General features: G+C 38.2%; 1 protein-coding gene and 1 long non-coding RNA gene across 2 annotated transcripts in view; one reads left to right on the top strand and one right to left on the bottom strand.

Moving 5' to 3' along the window:
- The window catches only part of LOC124268660 (selenoprotein S-like), an 84,441-nt gene that overhangs the window by 29,048 nt on the left and 34,026 nt on the right, over window positions 1–21,367 (top strand). The gene's annotated exons all lie outside the window — the stretch shown is intronic.
- LOC124268663 lies at window positions 1,846–19,855 on the bottom strand. Its single transcript, XR_006896321.1, has 2 exons — window positions 19,667–19,855; window positions 1,846–2,665 (listed from the first exon to the last, which is right to left on the bottom strand). It is a non-coding gene; the product is annotated as an uncharacterized LOC124268663 (long non-coding RNA).

The raw sequence follows: 21,367 nt of genomic DNA, 5'->3' as shown, positions 1-21,367 counted from the left end.
TTAATGGGTACAACAAGAACTGGTCGGCTTGGAGTCAGTATAATATGTCTGAGTGGGGTATTCATGCTTCACTGCGGCATGGTATCTCAGTGGGCTAGCACTATAGAACCAGCTTCAGTCTGGGCTAGTACAAACAGCCGCACATACACATACACACGCATGCACGTCGTCATATGAGCGAAATATTCTCAAGCACGACGTTAAACCTTATTTCACCACCACCACACTGAAAACAAATGTGTCTTGAAACAGGCTATAACGCTCATACCTTTAAGTCTGAAAACCTGTGCTGTATTGTATGTGAATGCGAAATAGTTGGTTAATGATCCAAAAATAATCAATTTTAAAATGATTTAAATGTGTGTGTTGAATTAATGTAATTCAGCAAATGGTGTTTTTGCAATCAGTGCTGGTAGAAAGTTGCCTGGGTGAGTAGAGTGAAACATGCTTGTGTTGAGCTAAGATATTTTGAACATTCTGTTGTCTTGAAGTACTGTCTTGACTCCGACAACTTGAACACAATTGTGTTTGACTGTATTTTTAGATACCTTCATACTGTACTGCAAGTACAACCTAAGCATAGTATTGTAATAACTCGTAGTTGAGAGGACAGAGATGGTTCAAGTGCATGGCCTCATGCATCATATGGGGCGGTGGGGTAGCCTAGTGGTTAAAGCGTTGGCTCGTCACGCCGAAGACCCGGGTTCGAATCCCCACATGGGTACAATGTGTGAAGCCCATTTCTGGTGTCCCCCGCCATGATGTTGTTTGAATATTGATAAAAAGCGGCGTAAAACCAAACTCAGTCAGTCAGTCAGTCATGTATCATGATGGAATCTGTCTGAATTTGACAGTGGTCATGGCACTTCAGCAGTGGAAATTGTTTCACCGGTTATTGACCACTGATTTCCACTGCCCAGACCCAGAACACTCTGCTTTATCATCCTGTTACCCTCTATGGGTGGTGGGGTAGCCTTGCGGTTAAGGCATTCCCTCATCACACTGAAAAACCAGGTTCGATCCCGACATGGGTAGAATGGGTAGAATTTCTGGCGTCCCCCACTGTGATATTGCAGGAATATTGCTAAAAGTGGCATCAAACTATACCCCCTCACTCCCTTGTACCCCATTCCACAGAGTGATCTTAGTGCTAAGGTGACCGTTACTCTCACACAATAGAATTAACGGATGATAGTCTCAGCACTAAAAGCGCTCTGTTGTACAGGGCTCAGGACTTGTTTCAATATGCTATATATCATGGGGAATATCAAGCTGTGTCTCCTGTGAGATAACGTTGCTGATATCAACCAGCTTTGCAGACTATTTTGATGTCATCAGTCAGGATGACATCACAGTCAAATTATGACATCCAGCCAAATGCCATCCCATTACTCACTGCCCCCTGAGCTGGTCCATCGTACTGTTGTACTCAAGATATTCATTTATTTGCAAACTGTCTGCAGAATCATTTTGATATTATCGATGCTCATGCTGTTGGTCACTGGATTGTCTGGTCCAGACTTGATTATTTACAGACTGCCGTCATATAGCTGGAATATTGCTGAGTGTGGCGTAAAACTAAACTCACTCACACACACATTTTGATATTAAACAGAATTTCTCACACTCATTTTTATGTGTAACATATCCAGAAGCTTTAAACTTTTATCAAATCCTGTTTCATATTAAAGTCATTTCGTGAGATTCTCTACACAGCTGGTAAAGTGCTGAGGTACAAAACAGCAGTAACTTAGTCAAGGACTCCAGCAGCATTCAGACAGGGCACTGATCACATTATAAATTCCTGATATGATATGTTTCAGCTGATTTAAAAACACAACACTCTTTAAGGATACCCATTTATTGTACAATGTTCCTAAGTCCCCTCATCTGCCGCCCATCGTTTGATTTTGTAACGATCAGTAGTTGCGTTGCCTCAAGCATGGACCCCCACACCCAGCACAAGTGAAAGTAGACCCGTCAGTGGAAGGATATGTACAGGATCAGAGCTTCAGTGTTGTCCAATCAGTTCCTTAGATCTGTCTTCTTGTTTTAACCATAATAGGAAAGTCTTTAGTAAGGCGCTACTGCCAGTCTTTAGGGAAGTACTACTGCCAATCAGTAGGGAAGTACAACTGCACATTGTTAGGAAGGTACTACAACTAGTCTTTAGGTAAGCGTTACTATTTTAGTGCATGCATTGAATTACAAAAATAGACCCTGTCTAAATATTATTTGTTGATTTTGAAGAAAGTCAAATCCACGCTGAAGGCATCTTCAATAAACTCTGAACATTCAAGGAGTTGTGACTGTATTATTTCTTAGCCATAACGGAGGAGGTTGCTGACTCCATCCTTGCTCTCAGCTCCTTCCGAAGCCTCGTCCTGGGGTACTGTCATGTATCCGTGGGCTGGCATCCACACCCAGTATCCGTTGTCTCTTTTGGCGGTAATGGGTTTTAAGTAAGGGGAGTAGCGGCTTGGCGGAGCGAGTAAAGAAAGACCGCTGGAACGCTTTGACAGGAGGAAGGACAAGCGACCTCCTGTCTGACTGTCCTGTCGCACTGATGGCTCCATAGTTTCTTTCCCAGCGACGGCGGCAACAGCTATCACACACATTGCTGCCAGAGCAACCATGACGAGATGGCACACCGTTTGTCTCATGCCTGGAAGAAAGCAAAAATATATTTCAGATTATGTCGGTGAGTGATTCCATGCTGTAAATATTTACTTTGTTAATGGTGAACACCTGGTGTCATTACAGGTTTTCAGTGATCCAGCCATATAATTTTCAAATTTATTTTACCCGTTACACCAAATGGATCTGTTCTTGAGGATAGTGCTTGAGGATTTTAATTTGTGGATGGCAGATGCTATTGGTAGGCAGGACGTATTTACTAAGGCTGTAACGATTCACTCGCATATTAGGTGAATCGAACCGTAGCCCTTCATGAATTCAATTCGTTATTCGTCATCACCAGAACCGAATATTAACGAATATTTACAATTTTTTTAACAACAGGATAGGATAGCACTTAAAGGATAGTACTTGAGGATTTTACTTTGTGGATGGCAGATTCTACTGGTAGGCTGGACATGGGATTTGTTTTGGAGCATAGTCAACACTTGTTAGTATATGGCACTGACATTTTATATTTGTAGGCTTCAGAAAGCTGTCACCTTTCAGAGCTCCAGATAACATATAGCTCATGTGGGTACTGTACCCACTGTATTTTTTTGGAGTGGGTATTATGAATATTGAGTGGGTATTTCATTTTCCGTTACCCACAGCTTTCAAATATGTGCGTATTTCAGTCATTTTACTCACCTAAGTATTATGTCATTGAGTAAGTTTACTAAGCAGGTATGTTCTGCCATATGTCATACCTAATTAAAACCAACTTAAATATAATGGAAATGATTTCATAAAAAAATCACTCATTCTATACTGACAGTACAACACTAGTCCTATACTATCAGTACAACTTGATAGCAATCGATGCCTTTTTCATTACGCAAGCGATTTTTATAAATATATTCCGTACACATTTGTTTTAAACATTTTGCGTATGTAACATTTTAAATGCGTAATTGGTACGCAACAATTATTTTTCAATGCCTAATTTGAAATTTTCTATGCGTATTTTACCCGGATACGCAGCTTATCTGGGCCACTGACCTTTTGAGGGGTAATCTGTATAACAAACAACCGGCGATGTATACTGGATGCTTGAATATAAAATTGTCTGAAGTCACCTATACTTTTTGCACATAACAAGTGAATGTATAAGGTGGTTATGCCCTGTGACCTGGTTGACTACATGTCATTGGACCCAGTGACGTGCTCATTATATCAATCACTGATTTGACAGGCCTAGACTTGAATATTTTCTTGCCACAGTCATGTGGCTGGAATAGTACTGTATAAACAATGATACACAAGGAAAGGTTAACTTGCAGTCTTGCAGCTGGTGTAGCCATTGTTGAAAATAGAAAAGTTTGGTTACCATAATTCTATGGGGATAGAACTCTTTTAATACTATAGAGCCAAATTTTCTTTTTCATTAAAAGTAACTCTCTGACTGTCAAATTTAATGTTTTCTTTGAAACATATATGTCACATATTCACCAAATGTTACCAAAATGTGAAAGCAAGTATAGGTTACATATTCACCAGATGTTATGAAATTATTAAAGCTTAACACATATTCACCAGATGTTATGGAACTATTAAAGCTTAACACATATTCACCAGATGTTTTGAAACTATAAAATTATCATATATTCACCAGATGTTATGAAACTATTAAAGCTTAACACATATTCACCAGGCCCCGATTTCTCGAAACAAACTTAAGTCTGAGTTTTGACTTAAGTCCGAGTTCTTACTCAAATTTGACAAAACACAGGAAAATGCATTTCCCAGAATAAACTGAAATCAATATTAAACACAAACTTAGTAGACAATTTGAGTTTGGTGGATAGATTACTTAAGTTGTTTGGGAATGTTGTATTTAAACTGCAGTCATGTTAAAAATTCAGCTGTTTCAAATTGTCAAACTCAGTTTGAAATTTGAGTAAAAACTTAAGTTTGTTTCGAGAAATCGGGGCCAGATGTTATGAAAATGTGAAAGTGAATACAGGCACCTGTTCAACAAATGTTTGGAAATGGGAAACCTGTTGTTCACCTCTTCACCAGATGTCAAAATCCAAAGCCGGTGTAGGTCACATACTCAGCACATGTCATTAAAATGTTTTGTTATTTCATGTTTTCCAAATGTGAACGTCACTTATTCACCAGATGTTATCAAGATGTGAAAGCCAGTGCCTATTCACAAGGTCTTATGGAAATGTGAAAGCATGTATGAATACTAATTCTCCACATATTGACTATCAAGCTGTGAAGGCTATAGGTCACGCTTTCACAGCTGTTTAATGTTATCAAACTATAAAAAACCACCAACATAAAATTTTCAATTTTAGCCATATCAGTCAGATCGCTGGACCTAATTTCCAGCTAAAACTGGTTCAAATATGTTCTTGGAGAATATAAATTTGTGTTTCTAAATCCTCTTTGATAGCTACATACTAATATTATTGCTCACAGGACTAACTCTGAGCTCTCTAAAGACTGCAAAATCTCCCTCTAATTAGGGTCCACTTTTTAATCCCCAAGGAAAAGTCAGTTGTCATTTAATATGCTCTTTAATCATGTTCAAATAAAACTATTGATTGATAAGATTGGTTCAATTTGTTATTAAGCCCTCGTTTGGCTAATCTGGGTTTGTTATTGGTTCCGGGCCAATGTTTGCTGAAGGGATGATTATGACCAATGATCATCCGATGTCGTCATCAGAGCCATGATGATTTTATATATGTATTTATGGTGCTGAGTTTGTGAACAAATATTCTTCCGTTGTTAAGATATGATTACCAAATAAGAAAACTCATAATATAAAGATGGACTTGTGTAAACTGTGGGTAGAATCAAAAAGTGATTTGAGACAATTTTGCTCTTTGATGACAAATCCTTTAAAATCTTAGCATTAGCCAGTGCATAAACTAGCTGTAACAGTACTATTTATGACATAATACATCGTTTGTTTGAATTTCATCCTACACACCTCACAACCAAACAAACCACCTCACAATCAAACAAAACGCCTCAATGTCAAATTTGTGTATGAAAGAAACTCCCACATACGTTGCCTTCTCTGTTTCCTGATTGAAATATTTGATATTCATATAGTCTTAAAGAACATTTTCAAGCTTTGTGTGAATCTCAGCAATACACACAAACCTTGAACATGTTGATTGGTATGTTTTAAAAATATAATTGAGCAAGTAAATTCCAGCGATTAATTTATACTAGTCAAAAGTGGTAAAAGTTTATACACAGACTTTGTGAATGTTAATAACATGCGAGCGCTATGTCTGACACAATTCTTGAGGCAAGAATTTCCCAGAAAACGTGTACTTATGAAGGAAAAATAAGTAAGCAAATATTTTAATCATCAAACAAAAGTAAGTCTTTTTTTCTTGACAGATTTCCGTTTCGGCAATATTCAAACTTAAACATCGATGTATTGTGCCCCATTTGAAGTATCGTATCGGGATATACGACAATGTAAACCTTTGTATTGATTCACTGTATCGGCGGCCCATGAATCGATGCGTATCGATGAATCGTCACACCACTATAAATAATCAATATTTAGATAACAATATCGACCTCTTTGATTGATATTGACAGCCGACTCAGAGATAATCACATGTCATCGTATCCCACTTGCAAGGATCGATGCTCATGCTGTTGATCACTGGATTGTCTGGTCCAGACTCCATTATTTATAGACTGCCGCCATATAGCTGGAATATTACTGAGTGTGGCGTAAAACTAAACTCACTCACTCATGAAATTCAGTGTATGCTGGCACAAAAACAACTCGATTGGACTCAGAAATTCTCAGAAATCACCAGATTTGGAAACCTTAAGCTCCACTAATGTTTCTGGACAGCTATAGCAATCAGCGTGCCAATCGTTTGTTCGTAATGTTTCATTTGTTCTTCTGGTCAACTAGTGACATTGTGGGTCACTTACAGTGCAAGCTCTTTAAGTCATTATGATATGGAACACTCTTATGACATCAGAAGCACAAGATACTCCTTTCCTGTAACTAAGGCTTTCAAACTAATGGCGAGGAAAAGCAATTTAATGACCTTGGGGGGCAGCGGAAAATCACTTGATAACATTGTTGTTGATTCATTAGAAGATCCATTGACCCTACTTGCTCTGGTTGCTGTACGGAAATATCCTTATCTCACGAAAATATCATTATTTATGACTAATTCACTGAACTTAAAATGGACTTTAAATGAAGATACCCGGCCTAAGTATTTTGTGAACTACTAATGAATTTGATTCTTTCATAATTGCTCATTTTTATAATTTACATGAATATGAATGTCTTTCAGTGGCATTTAGAAGTTGTACACAGATGTCCGAGATATTTTTCTGGATTAAACTTCTTTTTTTTATTTCCCTCACGACGTTCACCTGATGAGGGGGAGGTGGGGTAGCCTAGTGGTTAAAGCGTTGGCTCGTCACGCTGAAGACCCAGGTTCGAATCCCCACATGGGTACAATGTGTTAAGCCCATTTCTGGTGTCCCCCGCTGTGATATTGCTGGAATATTGCTTAAAGCGTCGTAAAACTAAACTCAGTCAGTCAGTCAGTCACCTGATGAGGGGACCTGGAATGGTCCCGAAACGTTGTGCGGGAAATTAAAAGAAGTTTAATCCATAAAAATATCTTGGACATGAATATGAATGTTATTACAATTATTATGCAAACTGTTCATGTTTATGCATTTATTTCACAAGTGAATTTGACAAGGTGTTGATTAAGTATAGTCCCTGAATTAATTTTGTTTGTTTGTTGTTTAATGCCGCACCAAGCAATATTCCAGCTATATGGCGGTGGCCTGGACCAGACAATCCACTGATCAACTACATGAGCATTGATCTAAGCAATTGCGATATGATTTCGTGTCATCAAGTCAGCGAACCTGACCACTCAAACCCTGTAAGTCGCCTATTAAATAATCGAGTCTGGACCAGACAATCCAGTGATCAACAACAGGAACATCGATCTGCGCAATGGATAACGGATGACATGTGTCAACCAAGTCAGTGAGCCTGACTACCCGATCCCGTTGGTCGCCTCTTACGACAAGCATGGGTTACTGAAGATCAATTCTAACCCGGATCTTCATCAGATGTCCCTGAAATATATATATATAGATAAGTAATGTTATTAAAAGACCCTCACTCTCAAGTACTCACAAGCAAAGAGTCTAGGCTGCTGAAGCAAAGAAGGGGAATGGATTTGTTTATGTAAGAACATATCCTCTTGTTTCTGTAAGATAGGGGGAAGTGGGTAGCCAAGTGGGTAAAGCGTTTGCTCATCACGCCAAAGTCCCGTGTTCGATTCACTCACTTGTACAATGTGTGAAGCCCATGTCTGTGTCCCTGTCGCGATTTTGTTGGAATATAGGTAAAAGCGGCGTAGAACCTGAATCACGCTATCTCTGTAAGAGAAACTAACCTAAGTTGCTTTTCCAGTTCTGAAAGACACAAGATGTCTGTGAAATGTTGTCAGGTTGTCAAGGAACAATGTTTATAAATGTACAATTAAAACAATGGGACTATATACACAACCTTGCGCCAGCCTATCTCAAGGATCTCATCACTGAATACATCCCAACCAGAACTCATTGCTCCCAGAACCAGCTCCTGGTAACAGTCCCCAAGAATCGCTTATCTTCATTTGCAAGTGATCTTTTGTCAGCATGAAACGTTCTGATTCTCTCACAAGTTTCAAATCTCGCTTGAAAACCTCTCTTTTCAAAAGCACCTATTATGAACTCATCAAACCCACAATGTATATTATCCTCTGATTTTATATGTAGCACCATGAGCATGCACAATTGCGTGGATACAGACACATAAAGAATGTCCATCATTACAGATTAAAGATAGTATGCAGCAGAGAGGGTTCGGGTGATCCTGGCACAGTCAGGCTGGTAAGGCTCATCATCAGCTCAGGACCCTTGCCCCCTCTACACGCAGCCCAGACAGCGAATGGGACTTCTCCCAGTAAACGCTGCCTAGTCGAACCCACCAAGAACTTTCCAGAGAATATGAAGGCCCCCCCTCACACTGCAGCCTTCTGCATTACCCAGAGTGTCAGAAGGGCTGTGCTCCCGGTGGAGAACCCCGTCACTCTCCTGATCTGTGCCAAGAGATCAGGAGGTGTCAAACCAAGGGCACCGAGAAGAATGGGGAGTCTGACGACAGATGCAAGCAAGACATTTCAAATGGGAGGTCGGCATATTTAGCATGCTTTTCCTGAATCTTGCCAATGATATAAATTAATAAATTCATTGGCTTTATCAAAATGACGCTCTCAAATACCTCTCAAAGAAGTTTATCAAAGAGGACAAGATCAGGTTTGTTGGCTGGAATTCTTCTGAGATTGTAAATGTGCCTTGGAAAGAGGTTTAAAAGCATCATTTTGTATGACGCCCTGGACATAATTATTATTAACTTGAAACCACTGAAGATGGCTGAAGCTGGAAAACACCAGTAAGTACTAAACCAATCATCTGGAGGTTAATGTCAAAGCAGATTAGTTTGGTTCCGTGTGCGAGTATATAAGAAGACATGAGACACCTGTTTTGTATACCAATATTATGTTCAAGCTGATAATGGTGATTGAGATGTCCTCCACTGTATATCTCAGTCAGCTCTGTTGTAAGACAAATTGGAAATTTACTGTATTTCTTCAAGTGCAATCAGTCATTATGTGAAGGCTCAGCATCATTGGTCCAGTGAATTCTGACAACTCTTACATTGTGTACATCGTCTTCAAACTATTTACTGAAGCCAAGACATGTGTCAAGATTTTTCCTAGAACAATCCTTCAGACAGAGAAGCAGTAAGATTATGGTCTACTTCTAGCAACCTTCCAAATGGATAGAATAAATGTCTATTTGTTCGCACCACTGATGACTGAAAATTGAAATTGTTCAGTTCATTGTCATTGTTGTTCTACTCCAGTTTTACTGTCTCCCATTTTACAGTGTTTAAATATTTCTTTAGTGTGTGGTTGTATATTTGTCAGTATTTATGCGTTATTAATTAGTGAGTGAGTGAGTTCACTTTTCCAGCAATATCATGGCAGGGGACATCAGAAAGGGGCTTCACACACTGTATTCAGGTGGGGAATCAAACCTGGGTCTTCGTCGTGACAAGCAAACGCTTTAACCACTAGGCTACCCCACCACCCATGTTTATTAATGGGACGACTCCTATGCATCAATTTTGATAAGTTCTTGTGACCAGTGACCACCTGGTTTTGTTTGGGCTTGCGCGACCTGGTTTTGTTTGGGCTTGTGCAACCTGGTTTTGTTTGGGCTTGTGCAACCTGGTTTTGTTGGGGCTTTGTGCAACCTGGCTGGCTTGTTTGTTGGGGCTTGTGCAATCTGTTTTTTGTTGGGGCTTTGTGGAACCTGGTTATTGTTTTGGACTTGTGCAACCTGGTTTTGTTTTGATGCAACCTATTTTCAAATCTATGTGCAAGTAGCACTAGTTAAATCAAGTGCGTCACGTCAAGCCTTGACCAAATGAACCATGCCAATACGGTGGGGTAGCCTAGTGGTTGAAGTGGTACTTTGTAATACGGTGGGGTAGCCTAGTGGTTGAAGTGGTACTTTGTGTGAAGCCCATTTCTGGTGGCCCCCGGCATGACATTACTGGAATACTGCTTAAAGCAGCATGAAACCATACTCACTCACTCAATCACCTCTGGATCCCCAAACAAAAGTTTGAAAACTCAGTTCACCAAACTTGGCAGAAAAATATTTTGAACTAGTCAGTTGAAATTAGAAGAAGTCCCATGTGCATATTTTTACGAAGGTGTCCATAACTCATTCATTACATGCTTAATTAGTGACAGCTCAGATAGTTTCTATTTATGCAAGCCATTTTCTGTTAAAACAGTTTTTCCGCATTTTCAGAATGTTGACATTTGAGTGTTTGAAAGTTTTCTGAATGATATTATTCGGAATTTGTTTCAAGATATTTCCAACTTGGCTCATTCTTTTGCATCTCATATTTTAAATCCAGAATAGATTGATTTTGCAATAATGATTAAGTTTGATGATGTTTTATGCATTTGATGGACTACATTGGTTATATAGAGCTAAATTCTGGAATGTTTTGTTTGTTGTCAACAGCCATCATGCAACAATATCCAACCACACAATGGCAGCTTTTATTTAATCAGACCAGTGATTGACGTCATGAACTTCGATCCACGCAGTTGCAATACCATGGACTGTCTCCATCAATTCTGTGAGCCTGACAACTTGATCCATTCAGCTCCCTTGTATGAAAAGGATTCATTACTGAAGATCAATTTCTACATACATCTGGGGGGGGGTATAGCCCAGTGGTTAAAGCGTTCGCTCGTCACGCCGAAGATCCAGGTTCGATGCCCCTCATGGGTACAATGTATGAAGCCCATTTCTGGTGTCCCCAGCCATGATATTGCTGGAATATTGCTAAAAGTGGTGTGAGACTATACTCACTCTGTAAAGTGATGGTGTTCTGGCATACAAAACAGTTTGAATTTGAAAAGCATATGGTTAACAATATTCTTTTTTATTTTAATCTATTATATTTATCAATAATGCCATTAGTAGTAATAATAATAATAATAATGCCACTTATATAGCACCGCAGGGTCATGCTCTAAGGGTATACAAGACAGACATTATTACCCCATATAAACCTGAAGGCTGCTTCTCACTATATATTAGACATGGCTTCTTTGCCCGGAATTACCGCATTTGAGGTTTTTGTTTGCTCCCAGGTTTTACTTTTTCCTAACTCTATATTAACATCAACATTCAAATTCAGATGATATGTTAGTGTTTGAAATCAATTGAAAAATATCGTCAAAGATCAACTTAAATGTGCAAATGTTTTCCCTAGCAGGATTGGAACCGTATATTTCAGATTCATAAGCGGGATAAGTGGGATACACACTTTCGGTCTCGGTCTTACTTCTCCCCACCCTCCGGTCTCGGGTCTTACTTTCCCAACCATAACCTCGGAGTCGTGCTTTATCCTACACAGATAACCCAAGCTGCCTGTGAAGGTAAATAGTCCCTTATCCCACCATTTACCCATTTTCTGTGGGTGAACAGGCAAGTTTTGAACCCCCCCCAGCTCTTTTACCAACATGTGTGGTTTGTTGTGTCCCATGGCAGAAGTCTTAGAAACTTTCAGGAGCTGCCAAACACGGTCATGGCATTGATGAAAAATGTTGTAAATGTCCGAGACTGATTGCTATGAACAACTTCAGTGCATTAGCAGTTAAATGTACAGTTACCTTCCAAGTATTTATTGAATTATAATCAGTAGATATAGAAAACTGAACAAATATGGGTAGTGTGGGGCATGGCATGAAAATAATTTAATAAGTTTTTCAGAATTAAAAAAACCCAATTGACTGAAAGTTAAAAATAGAGCTTATTCTTGAAATTCACTTTATGATGGAATTTGTTCCATTACGGCTGAGAAGCCCATGAAAGTGGGTCTTCATCTTAACTGAAACTGACAAGGATATCAATTTGATTACAGGATGAAATATTTGTGAATGAGAAATTGTCATGATCCTGGCGATTTGTGAGAGTCATGTTTCATGTTTATTGCATGCTATATAACAAAATCGCTCAAAGCGTGCTGCTTGTGACAGAGAACACCACCAATGTGTTCAGGAGCTCAGAAAAAGCGTTCATGTCATATTAATATTTTTGCTATTTGATTGTTACAGAGCTACAGATAACTTGTTGGGTCATTGAGTTATGTACTTGCTTGTGCTCATCTCAATGGGGTATCCTAATTTTCCTTTGAGTAACCAAATAAATTGTACTCACCTCACTCAAACTCAGCTGGGTATTTTGCCATTTTGCATTAATTGTAAAAATATATTTAGATTGAAATGTTGGTTTTCCTGTTTGTTATTTATATTTGATCTGTAGGATGAGAAACGACAAGGAAGACTGCAAGTTGCCAAGTTCATGTGCTGAAGTAGAACCTTTCAATATTCCTCACACATTGTTCCCATGTGGGGAATCGAACCCGGGTCTTCGGCGTGACGAGTGAATGCTTTAACCACTAGGCAACCCCACTGCCCCTGTAAATGTTGGTATCCTACACACAATGACAACAGACTCTAGAGAGGCTGGAGAGAGGCTGATATTTACCCCTGAGCCTGTAACAGAATGACAAATTCCTAGTTCCTATATTAATAACTAACATTATGGCTTTGAAAAGTGACCAGTGTATATCACTGTCATGTGAGCGAAATAATTATTTTTTCTCAAAAATTGAGAGCCAAAGGCCCTTAATTTGGAATGCTAGATAATCCTTGTGAAACTACTATTTGAAATACGCCGATATTCCTTGAGGAAAATGAACTGGAAATGAAAGGTTCTGTTAAGCTGAGACTCATGAAGTCAGCTCTGGTTAAATTAGGGTTGATGATTAAGACTTTAGGGGAGAACTCGGGTCATGCTGGCAGCTGGATGGTAACAATGAGTGAGAGATAATGGTTTAACACCATTCCTGGAAATATTCGAGAAATATTCAGGCTGCCTGATCATAAGAATGAGTGAGAGAGTACCGTTTGACACCATTCCTGGAAATATTCGAGAAATATTCAGGCTGCCTGATCATAAGAATGAGTGAGAGAGTACCGTTTGACACCATTCCCGGAAATATTTGCATGATCATAAGAATGAGTGAGACAGTACCATTTGACACCATTCTTGGAAATATTTGAGAAATATTCAGGCTGCCTGAACATAAGAATGAGTGAGACAGTACCGTTTGACACCATTCCTGGAAATATTCGAGAAATATTCGGGCTGCCTGATCATAAGAATGAGTGAGACAGTACCGTTTGACACCATTCCTGGAAATATTCCAGAAATATTCAGGCAGCCTGATCATAAGAATGAGTGAGACAGTACCGTTTGACACCATTCCTGGAAATGTTCGAGAAATATTTGCTGTAATAACATGGACATCACACGTTCAGCCAATCTAGGGAATTCAGCCGGGTCTAATTTCATTTAATTGCCATTATATTTTAATTTACTGGGCTGAAATTTTATTCAGGTAGGCCAACAAGAAATGTTTGATTCTAGGTTTGAATCCAGGTTTGCCTGCACCATACCTGTGACCTTGCATTATTTGGTGAGTGAGTTTAGTTTTATGCCGCACTCAGCAACATTCCAGCTATATGGCGGTGGACTGTAAATAATCGAGTCTGGACCAGACAATCCAGTGACCAACAGCATGAACATTGATCTGCGCAGTTGGGAACTGATGTCATGTGTCAACCAAGCCAGAGAGCCTGACCATCCGATCCTGTTAGTCGCCTCTTACTTTTCCATGGAAACGGTTAGGTCCCAAAAGGGAGGGGTGGGCTTCATTTCCGGTGCACAACTCGAAAAGTGATCAGTATCTTTCAACAGAACTTGGCAGATATATTAGGCAAATTTTGAAATGGTGCCTTTTGCTATTTACAGATTTTTGGCATTTATATTTCTCATGATTTCCATGGAAACGATTTGGACTACTAACTGTCAGATCATATGTTCTTTCAAATATGTGGGAGCCGGGGGGATATCTCATCTTCTGATGACTCTTGTTTTCCCCGACCGACCGACCGACCCATGTTCAGAATTTGGTGGCTACATGAAACATATAATAAAAAATTTTGCCCTTAGTAAGGCTTTTGAGTCTTAACCCTGCTAAGAATCCTTATTACAAGAGCAAGTTTTGTTGTATGCTGCTGGTAGCAATATTCCAGCAATATCACAGCAGGGACTCCAGAACTGGGCTTCACACATTGTACCCATGTGGGGAATCAAACCCAGACCCTCGGTGTATTGAGTTGACTCTCTAACCACTAGGCTACCACCACACCATCTTTATAAGACAAATTTATTACAGGTCTCACCGGTAATGACATCTTTCATGACATCTCTTGAAAAATATGTGTCCGAGCATTGACATATACCAATGCTTACATCTGTCATCATAATGTTTTGTATATCGATACATTGATTCCTATTTCATGACAACTGATGGAGCAATGGATTATCTCCAGGCTGGTGCACAAAGGTGATATCATAAGTTCCAAATGAAGGCTTTTAGTTATTGGGATCAGTAATGAGAAATATGGCCCCAAAATAAATCTGTCATGTCTAGGCCTTCTTATTTTATGTTCGATCTTGTTAGGTTTTCCAAAATCTGTGTGATATCAGTTGACAGGAAAATTAGTTCCAAGTGAGCCTCATTGACATTACGACCAAGTCTGGTTGTCCTGCTTAAGAAATCTGTGTGTTGTCCAGTATTGTCTATCATTATTTGGCTCTGTCTGTTATTATTGAGGTGAAAATGGCTTTAGCATCACGTTCAAGATCGTTTCACTAATTGCGATGTGAGAGTGTCAGTGTCTGTCTGATGTGATATACCAATCTGATAAACTGGATATCACTATGAATATACTTATGTGATATTACTGTCTGATAACCATGCAAATTTGGTCAATTTAGATGAACTACTTTCAAGTCCAAAACATCAATAAAATGCCAATTAATGCCTGATATTTCCAATATTTATGTCTTCCCTCGAAGGGTTGGGAGACATATTGTTTTTGGTTGAGTTTCCGTCGTCGGCGTTCCCATTGTTTCTGGAACATAACTCTTAAACTACTTGAACAATCTTCACCAAATTTGGTATACGGCCTTTCCATATCATGTAGATGTGCCTTTTGGGGTTTGAGTTGTTTTTCAGTTTCATTATTTTTTCTGTTTGCATGGCAACAATTTGGACTTGGCCTTTTTGAAGGGTAAAGTTCGTTTCTTGAGCATAATTCTGAACCTAATTGACCCATCTTTACCAAATTTGCTATACTGCTTCTCTATATCATGTAGATGTGCCTTTTGCGGGTTTGAACTTTTCTTTCAATTTTATTTTTTACTGTTTCAATGGCAACAAATTTGGACTTGGTCTTTTTGAAGGGTAGGGTTTGTGTTCGGAGCTTAACTCTAAAAGCACTTCACCCATCTGCACCAAATTTTGTATACTTAATACCAATTATTAGTAGACTTAGAACATCAACCATATACATGTACTACTATAAAACACCATGAACATTCTCTGTATATTTTGCAAAATTGTTTTATCTTCGGTAGTAAATGTTCTTGATTAGATTCCAGTGAAAAAGTTACATCCATAGCTGAATGTGATAAATTTGATTTTGATTTCAGCATTTTGTTGAAATTTTTAATGACTAGAGACAACTATGTGACTGAAAAACAATAGATTCATTCATGCATTTCGAAATAGAATCATTTGGAATTCTGATTTTTTTGTAAAATATAACTGTGGAGTTGTTGATTTGTTGATAAGCAATTAAGTTCAATTGAATATAAAAATATCAAATGAAGACTTTACAAACGTAATAACATACTATCAATAATATATATTTTCATACTTAGAGATTTTGAAATTGAAGGAATCAAATGAATTGTTTGAGGTCTCAATGGGGCAAGGGGAGACCTCTGTTTTTATAAGTAAAAACACTTTCTAGTTTTAGATTGGGTGCCGGATGTCTCACCATGTTTCTGTTGACAACATGAGCTGCAAATAATTTAGCACGATATGAAAAAAGTGGTGTTCCACCAATGTGATATGCATCCTGTTTCCAGAGATGCCAACCTCTACGATTTTATCGTAGTCGCTACGAATTTTAGCCCCAAACTACGCCAATACGATTGCTCTAGAAATTCTATGAAATTTGAAGAAAGATTCATTAAACTTCAGATTTATAGACAAAAACATAGTCGCTACGAATTTTTAGCCCCAAACTACGCCAATACGATTGCACTAGAAATTCTATGAAATTTGAAGAAAAAATCATTAAAATTCAGATTTATAGACAAAAACATATATTTTCGTCGATTAAATACATTTTCGCCAGAAAGAGACGACCAGAATAAATGTAATGCTGGTAATTTGGAAATCTGCTGTTGGATGTATGGGAAATTAAAGCTTCACTCTTGATTAGTGTCGTATTATCTTTCTCAGAATCCATCATGATTGTAAGTATTTAGTTGACTACCATCTTTCTGGTTAAGCTACTAAGTTTGATCCTTGAAACTACTAGTTGCAAAACTTTGGGGTTGGCATCTCTGTGTTTCTATACCTTCTTCTTTAGATGAAAGTATGTCATAAAGACATATAATTGTTAAATTAGTCCCTGACTTTTTCCCAAGTCTGTTGCCCAAGTCAAACAAGGTTTCTTCATAGTCTGGGAGATGTGCTAATAATATCCATGCAATTACACTAGATCTGCTGACAATGATGTTTAGACACAGCTGTATGGTATTAATATCCATATACTCACACTAATCTACTGAAAATTATGTCAAGACACACGTTCAGACCTATAGACTTGAAAATTTTGGCAAATACGGTTAAAATAATATTTTTGGATAAAGATATTCATTACCCTCATTTATTCTTGTATATAAATATATCAGAAATATCATCTTGTATTTCACAAATTTGATTCCTAACAAAATAAAAAATGGTAATCTCTATGTATTTTCAAATTATGTCCATCTTCAAAATCAGCAGACTGCCTCCGTGGTGTAGTGGTTAGAGCGTCCGCCCAGAGAGCGGAAGGTCGCGGGTTCAAACTCCGGCCGCGTCATACCAAAACACGTCAAGATATGGTACTTGTTGGTCCCTGCCTGGCGCTCGGCATTAATGGGTACAACAAGGACTGGTCGGCTCGGAGTCAGTATAATGTGTCTGAGTGGGGTATTCATGCTTCACTGCGGGCGTGGTATCTCAGTGGGCTAGCACTATAAAACCAGCTTAAGTCTGGGCTAGTACAAGAAGCCACACATACACATGCATGCACGTCGTCATATGAGCAAAATATTCTTAAGTGCGACATTAAACCCCATTTCACCTCACCTCAAAATCAGTGTTAGGAGTTGATTGATTATAAGGAAATTGATGTTATTCTGCTAATTAGGTTATGATGAATGAAACTGGACTCGCATGAACACGTAATTGAAACTGATAATTAGGTTCCGGATATTTTAACACTGGCGCTTGTGGTTTACACACAAGATGTAAATCACTCAGCACTCATTAATACTAACGCCTGCATGGTATTGGGTAAAGAACATATATGAAGTTTTTGTGATTATCTTTATGGTTTAAACTAAAATCTACACATATTTTCATTCACAACAAATGTTTGCCTTCGTTATTCAATGACAGGCTCGCTGACTTGGTTGACACGTCATCGGTTCCCAATTGCGCAGATCGATGCTCATGCTGTTGATCACTGGATTGTCTGGTCCAGACTCGATTATTTACAGACCACTGCAATATAGCTGGAATATTGCTGAGTGAGGCGTAAAACTAAACTCACTCACTCACTCACTCACTATAAATTGTATAGAAGAGAAAATGGAATCCTTCACTATGGGACCTAATATTGAGATTGCTGAGTGCAGCGTAAAACTAAACTAAACTGCTGTGACATTGCTGGAATATTGCTAAAAGTGGCGTAAAACTAAACTCACTCACTCACTATCACCATATATACGAAATGAATTCCTTATTGTGGAAACTATTTTATATATTTAGTGTGAATCAGGTTATTTTATCCAGAGTATCACGGACTTGAATTTCTCAGGGCATAGTGAAACACTCACTTACTCACTCACACTGTTTGATATTAACATTTAGCAATTTCCAAACTACATTCGTATAGATATGTTAGTGTAAGGCAAAAGGATGTAAGTTCAGCATACCTAAATCTATAACAGTCAGAGTGTGTACTTCTGAACATGTTTTTTAACAATTCCTTTGATGCAATCTCGGTCGTTAAGCAAAATTATACATAAATTATCAGCTATATTAAGTATAGAAATCACTTAAATCTGTTGATTTTGTAAGTTGATTTTAGTTTCAAGATGGATTCTTTCCAATCAACAGACTCAAGTCAATAGGATTTTCCTTTACCTGTTTCTACTGATTACAAATTTCAACAAATTCAAGTTATATTTTGGGCAATGAAAGCCAAGGTCCATTTTCTTGCAGATACTTGCATAAATTCCAACTAATTCATATAATCCTTTTCAAGACTCTATGTACATTCTATTTAATTAAAATCTTTTTCTTTAAAATTAGGAGAAATGTGTCCGCAATCTTCCTTTGAAATGAATTTGTTTCTGTAAATGAACAAAAATACCAAAACAGTCTCATTCTTAAAAAATATATATTAATTTCATATTAATTTTGAGGTATTTTTAATCTTCTTTGCTGTGTGAAAATGTTTAACAGAAATTTAGAAATATGTAGGAATATCTAATATAGATTATTTTTGTCAAGCTAACTTTCTTACCATGATTATGAATTAATATTTCACCCATTATTAATCACTGAATAGGATATTTTTGTTTACTAAAGGATTTTAAATTTTGTAAATGAGCACTTTTAAACTAATTCAAAATTAAAAAGATTATTGCCAGTATTCATTGAATGAAAAATGGATGTAGTTTGCTATGCTATCTGTTTTTAAGGTATTTCTATTTGAAAAATAAATTTGAATAGAAAAACTTAAACGATATAGGTATCTGGAGTGAAGTATGTTTTGACTGTTATAACAACCTTTTTTAACAGATAAATAGTACTATGGCAAAATCTTCACAAAAAGTTCTTTAATAGGGCTTTAATGGCTAAAGATGTGTTAATACAACAATCCAGTGAAACCCCAGAAAATCGTTTCCATTTTAAGCCCAAGTTGTTTTTAAACTATTCAGTAAATTCCCTTTTACAGTGAAAAAAGCAACAGCTTTACAAATAGTTTAAAACTCCAAATTTAAAGAGCAAACTTCACAGACATGAAAGAACAACTTCATTAAAAAATGAAAAATACAATGACAATGCATCTGAGTTACCCGAGGTAGGACATTTTCTCCCATAGATCATTCTTACCTGAGTATGTGGAACTCTCTTGTGACTGAGGTAATTACTCCGGGCTGCTGTGTCCTCGCTTGTCAGTGTGATCGGTCAGTCGATGAATCGAGGTGGAGCCGTGTAACTGCTTGCTTTTATACCATTGTCGTCCAGCCACTGGGATTAGTTCTATCACTGGCCTCAGGGTCCGTGACGTCACGGACACTGTCCCTCCTCCGCCTCTGTAGGAGTTACTCTGAGGATAAGGAAATGGGGAGGGTAAATTTAGACAAAATCCGTGCATCGGTGGAATATTTCACCCAAGCAGATGTAATTGAGCATCATCGCTGGTTTAAAAGAGTATCACGATACAGATCCACGGTTTAGGCTGGAAATTAAATTAGTTGCACGGGAGCACTTTCCTATTTTATCAAGTCGGAGCCTGACGCCGTTTTTTATATATGGTAATGAAAACTTTGTCATAATATCTTTGGATATTAAATCGCTGCAGAGATGGTGATTATTATTCAATGGTAAATGCGCAAGCAAGATTAATTCAACAATGGCATTATCAGTGTCAATGATGTGCAAACTTCAAAAGATGATTTACGAGAACATACCCTGAGCATTTCTGCTTGAATGCTGGCCAGTCGTATGATTAATTAATAAACCCTGCTCGTATAGTTACTATTACAAGTTACACTAGATTATCAGTCGACTCAGCCAGACCTTGATGAGATGATATGCTATGATACTAAAAGGAAGCCCAGGGAGAGAGGCTTGTTGGATACTTGTCACAGTGTTCAGGGATGGGAGCGTGCGCCAGTAAAGTGTCCAGATTGTTTGACGATGTTTACAGGCTTACTGTTTCTGTATTAAACTCCTTGAAACCAACACAGAAATCCTTTTTCGCAGGGCCAGAATTTATTTACTTTATTTACAAATGTTTTTGTGATAACTTTTTATTAGGAGGATTTTAAAAAAAATAAAAAATATGTTTTGATTTTTTTGAGTGTTACGTTCCAATGAGTCTTCTGATATGTTGTTAGGAATATAGTTTTTAAGCTTGACTGATTGTTTAACAGATGATATGTTTTGTCCAATAGTTATACCGTTACTGAAGATCAATTCTAACCCGGATCTTCATGGGTCTCTGACTAATTTGTGAACACTGTATACAAAAACATAATTTGGTAATTTTAAAAGAATTATATATGTGTAAACATGTCTTCGATCCTGAGGGGGCGGTGGGGTAGCCTAGTGGTTAAGGCGTTCGCTCATCACGCCGAAGACCCGGGTTCGATTCCCCACATGGGCACAATGTGTGAAGCTCAATTTTGGTGTCCCCTGTCGTGATATTGCTGGAATATTGCTAAAAGCGGCGTAAAACCATACTCACTCACTCACTCTTCGATCCTGATCTCCTCCATGAAATTGTTGCCGTTCGGAGACACTTCAAAATATTTCACAATTTGAATATTCTTTAACATATGTTATATTTGGGATTACACTCGCTTAGTAAAGTACAGGATTACACTCGCTTAGTAAAGTACAGGATTACACTCGCTTAGTAAAGTACAGGATTACACTCGCTTAGTAAAGTACAGGATTACACTCGCTTAGTAAAGTACAGGGGCGGTGGGGTAGCCTGATGGTTAAAGCGTAGGCTCGTCACGCCGAAGACCCGGGTTCGAATCCCCACATGTGTGAAGCCCATTTCTGGTGTCCCCCGCCGTGATG

This window comes from Haliotis rubra, unplaced genomic scaffold (assembly GCF_003918875.1).
Source record: "Haliotis rubra isolate DU_JTF1 unplaced genomic scaffold, ASM391887v1 Scf1398, whole genome shotgun sequence".
Classification (NCBI taxonomy): Eukaryota; Metazoa; Mollusca; class Gastropoda; order Lepetellida; family Haliotidae; genus Haliotis; species Haliotis rubra.
This window is presented reverse-complemented; position numbering and strand designations above follow the sequence as displayed.